A 5,554-nucleotide genomic window follows, 5' to 3' on the forward strand; every position below is an offset into this window, starting at 1 on the left:
AGAATTTATTGAGTCCTTTTGCTTTCCCCAGGTTCCTTCTGACCTACATTAATATTGCTAATACATAAACTATTTGGAAGTCAGGAATTCCATATGTATAATAATTTCATATGAGGATAGCACAACCCCCTTTTCCACTTTAAATTGGTCAGTTGGTCTGTCCCCTAGATATGGGGTTGTGAATTGATCTCCTCTGTGTAAGGAAGTCACAAGATTCACCTTGGTTTCCAATTCTGGAAAAAAGACACCATGTAGAATTGTAAAATTGGTAGGAGACTCTTCTTGGAGTGGTTTGCTTGCCTCAGTTTCCTCATTTGTAAAATGGGGATAATAATAGCATTTATCTCACATCATATGTACAGCATTTGGCAAACCTTAAAGCATTACAAAAATGTTGGATATTATTTTTTTTATCAAAGACATTTTTATTAGCAGACCATTAGAAAAACAATCATGATAGAGAACCTTAGTTCCTTCTTGTAATAAGCCTGTTGATCTGGTCTTCCCTGTTACCAGCATCTCCACCTTCCACAAAATGTGTAGTCTTTTTCTTCATGCCACCTTGAGGAGAAGATAATTTGAAGGGCCACAAAAAGTTGTTGGCAGCTTTGAAGTGTTTGCCAATAGTGTAGATCTCATGAATCAAGTCCTCCATGCATATAATTCCATATTTACCTAGAGATTTTGCAATAAGGACATTATCAGTCAGGGCAATTCTCTGTTTCTTGATCTTGCCATAGCCACGTTTGTAAATCAAGTCATTCACAGATTTCAGGTTTGGATAACCCCATGCAATGTATGGTTCCACAAGTCTCAACATGTTCATTGAAGCCTTGTTAAGCTAAAAAAAGGTGCTGTTGAAGATCTGGCGAAGATGAAGAAGCTGCAATACTTTTTGGACCTTTGAGCTAACACCATTGATAGATACCTCTGATTCTGATGACAAAAGCTAACTTGGGTTCGGCAGGTACACAGTAGTTGCCAGCTTTGCGTAACATTCCAGCCACCCGGATTTCACTTCTGTACATCTGTTTTTACTTCTTATGGTAAACTTGAGCTTTTTCATAGATAACTTTTCTCCATATTTCACGGAGCTTTTTTACAGCCACCTTCTTCTTCAGGCGTTTGGCCTTCAGTATTGCAAAAGCCTTTCACTTTTTCAGAAGGGATTCTGAAGCAGATGGCACCTTCTTCTTTTCTTCTGCGCCCGCCGTGATTCCAGCTGGAAAAAGAGCAATGTTGGCTATTATTTTAGTTTTTATAATAGTTAATTATGGATGGGTTTTACCTCCCCTATAGATAACAGAATCTTCAGTCTTTAATATGATATGAAATTATTTCTCCTTTATCAATTGTCCCATAGCACTGTTCATATGGTTCGAGGGGGTTTATTTCATTTTAGGCAGCTAGGTGGTATAGTGGTTAGACTTGGAATCTGGAAAACCTTAGCTATCGCTTAAAAAATCTCTGCTTGCCTCAGTTTCCTCATCTGTAAAATGGGGATAAATAGCACTTATCTCACAGCATATGTAAAACATCTGACAAACTTTGAAGCATTATAAAATATTGGCTATTATTATTTTAGTTTGTATTATAGTTATTTGTGGATGGATTTTACCTTCTCAATTAGTTTATCAGATCTCTTTGAGGACAAAGATTGTTTTATTTCCTAGTGTCCTACATATAAAATGTGCTTGATAAATTTTTGCTAAAATGAATTGAAATGATTGGCTGAGTTTATGGAAGGTGAAAGTCCTATTCATTGACTTTCTGATATGTTGAGTACTTGAAAATGCAATCAGTTATGATTTGGAGGCCATTACTTATGAATTTTACCAATATATCTTTGTCCACTGATGCGTGCATTTCTATGGCCGACATTTGTTATTTACATTTTTAAGGTGTATGTATATATACACATACATACACCATATACCTATATACATGTGTATTACACATACTGATCCATGGTATACCCAATTATCTAGGGATAGATCTTCTTTTAACAAAGGTTACCTTGACTTGGAGCAGGGTGAGGGAACTTTTCATTTCCTTTGTCATGTGTGCTTTCAGATTCCTTGTTTGTAACGTGTTGTAACTTGCTGAAAGATGTCATCAAAGTAATGGAGGAGTAATCAGTAATGTTAGAGGGAAGGATAATCATTGGGCAACATATCAATCAGATAGTCACTAGCATTTATTAAATGCCTACTGTATAGCAGGCGTTAGGTGCTGGGGCGTACAAAAAAGGGCAAAATTGGTCCCTTGCCGTGAAAGAACTCACAATCCAATGCAGGAGACAACATGGTTGAAACTATGTAGTTAGTCAATAGCTGGTCAATAAACATTTATTAAATAAGCCCCTACTGCGTGCCTATCATAATGCTGATCACTGGGGATGCAAAAAAGAAACAAAGAAAGTCTCTGCTTTTAAGGAGCACATGATCTAATAAAGGAGACCACAAGCAAATAAACATATACAAAGAAGCTTCACACAAGAAGAATAGGAAATGATTTAAGAGGGAAGGCATTAGCATTAAAAGGAATTGGGAAAGGCTTCCTATAGAAGTGATTTTAGAAGGGACTCGTACATCACACACACACATACATTTTACAGAAACATATATACATATACCACACACATCACATGTATCTCATACATATACACATACACATGCATGCATGTATGCATGCATACACACAAGATATATACAGGGTAAATTGGAGGTAATCTCAGGGGGAAGGCATTAACATTAAGAAAGTCTAGCAAAGGCTTTTTGCAGAAAGGAAGATTTTGGCTGAGACTTGGAGAAAGGCAGGAGGCAGAGATAAGGATGGAGAACATTCCAGGCATGGGGTATGAATGGCCAATGAAAAAGCACAGTGTTGGAAGATAGAGTATGTTGTTTGAAGATCTTCCTTTGAACGGTCAAGTGAAAATGAAGAAGGCCCTTGGGACATTCATTGGATGAATTCTCTGACATTAAGTTATGGGAAGATATGGACAAGAGTCTCACAGACACTGATAGGTAGCAATCTGAGGTTGGAAGTATTAACCAAACACATGAATATTTGAACATGAGGCCAATTTTTCTTTATACTTTGTTTTCAAAGAAGACCAACATTAAGTCAATATAGTATTCTCGAAGGAATAGGGGGAAGCAGGGCTATTCTTTTAGTTCTAAACCTCCCTCAAATGAACCAAGCCTTGGGCATGGATAAAGGGAGGGCCTGACTTCTGGGACTTCAAAGGCCCACTCTGTCAGTTGGGAAGGCATTGCTAAGCATGGAGAGGTATTTCATTCACCTCACTAGGCAGAGGGATAAGTTAATTGATACATTAGTGTTACAGTAGGTGCAAGGTGTGACATATATGTGTGAGTCTGCATACGTATACAAAGGCACACATTCACACACATACAGCTTGCTGTCACCTGCTGTGCATTGGAGAGTGTGGGGTGCAAAATTTCTTTGTGAGACCACGTAACAAAGCAGTCATCCTGTAAAATGGAATCGGTGGCAAATGTATTGGAGGCAGGTGTGAAAAGAAGTTCTGCATGCAGTAGCAAGGATGATAGAATGCATACCTAAGAGATTGGATCCTTGTTGTTGTTCAGTCATTTTTCAGTTGTGTCTGACTCTCTGTGACCTCATTTGGGGTTTTGTTGGCAGAGATACTGGAGTGGTTTGCCATTTCCTTCTGCAGCTCATTTTACAGATGAGGACCTGAGGTAAATAGGGTTAAATGACTTACTCAGGGCCATGCAGCTGTAAGTGTCTGAGGCTGGAAGATGAATCTTTCCTCTTCCAGGCACAGCACCACCTAGCTGTCTAGTGTTTAGTAGGCTTTTATTATGTGAATATTTTATCTCATACAAATGGAGACTTTAAATTGAATTTGAAGTACTTGTGGCTGTCAAGGGAGATATTAATAATATAATAGTAGCTAACATTTATATAGAGCTTTAAGGTTTAGAAAACACTTTACACATGCTATCTCATTTGATTCTCATAATAATTCTGTGAGGTTGGTACTATTATCTTATAGATGAGGAAACTGAGGCTAAGAGAAGTCAAATGATTTTCCCAGGGTCACATAGTTTGTAAAGTGTATGAGAAGGGATTCAAACTCATGTGTTCCTGACTCCAAACCTAGTGCTCTATCCACCCCGCCATCTAGAGGGCAATTAAGGATATACCTAGGGACTTGGGGGTGGGACAGAGGCAGATAAAGACATATCCAAGGAGACAGGAACAGTCAAGATCAATGGTGGGGGTCAGGCAGGAAATCAAGGAAACAACCTGGGAAGTCCCATCGAACTCAGGTGTGAGGATCTGCAGGCTATGTCAGGAGGAGGAAGGGGTCCATGATCATGAGAGAGACCATTTAATAGATTTGGTGCCCCCAGATTACACCAAGTTCATATTAGGAACAACTGGGCCCTTCATCCTCCTCAACAATACAGAGAGTCAGTGGTTTTATAGGAAGGGGGTGGAATTTTGCTTAGGAATATTTGACGTTATTTCTCTTATGTCACAGACAAGAAGAGGCCAGGATCCTGATAGGTCTGGTTGAGTACAACATAAGGATAGAATTTTTCATCAGAAAATATTCTAGCATGGAAAATTCCAGACATGGAGTGTCCCAAGATAAAAACAGGTTCCTTATATATCTTAAAGACTCCTATCCCCTAAATCAGAAGGTTTTTTTCAAACTATAACACAAACAATCATAGCTTTGAATTGGAATATGACTATTTCACATAACATTATATTAATCTCTTTTGAACAGTTCTCCTAAATTTCTTTTTATGACATTGCACTATCCGGATTCTTTTTCTTATCCTTGTGATTTGTCCTTTATTTCATTCATTGACTTCTTTCTCCCTTTACTTTACTTTGCCTTGCCTTGCCTTCCCTTCCCTTCTGTCTCTCCATTTCTGTCTCCATCTCTCTCCATCTCTCTTTTTCTGTTTCTTTCCCTCTTCTCACTGTCTTGAAGAAACAGTACTCTCACAGCTTCCATTATCATGTTTATGGAATATTATGACCTTTTATCCAAGCTACTATCCTTGATTTCTGAAGGCCCGCATATGTTTCTATTTTCCCATCATCACCATAAACTCAACGTATTTCAAATGTAAGTTATCACCTTCTTGATAAAGTGACCATCCCTTCTAACTTCCTTGTTTCTGTCATTATCTAAATCAGACAGGCTTGAAAGCTTAGTCATCCTTTTTTTTTACCTGTCATATTTTATCAGTCACCAAATATTATTTATTTTTGCTTCTTCACTGATCTCCCTGACTATAGTCACCCCTCAGTCCACTCTATTGGGCACATCATGATCAAATTAGGCATACTAAAACACTGGGAAACGTGACACTTTCTTCTATTAAAAACACTTTCAATTGTTCTCCATTACCTATAGGAATAAACTGGTATTTTACTATCAGCTTTACTATCCAAAATCTGGTTCTAATCTACATTTCCAGACTTATCTCCCACTATTTCCCAGCACAAAACCAGGCTGTCTATTCACTGTCCTCCAAAC

General features: G+C 38.1%; 1 pseudogene; it reads right to left on the reverse strand.

Moving 5' to 3' along the window:
- Positions 1–466: 466 nt before the first annotated feature.
- On the reverse strand, positions 467–2,306 carry LOC122754667 (annotated as a pseudogene).
- Positions 2,307–5,554: the final 3,248 nt, after the last annotated feature.

This window comes from Dromiciops gliroides, chromosome 4, assembly GCF_019393635.1.
Source record: "Dromiciops gliroides isolate mDroGli1 chromosome 4, mDroGli1.pri, whole genome shotgun sequence".
Classification (NCBI taxonomy): Eukaryota; Metazoa; Chordata; class Mammalia; order Microbiotheria; family Microbiotheriidae; genus Dromiciops; species Dromiciops gliroides.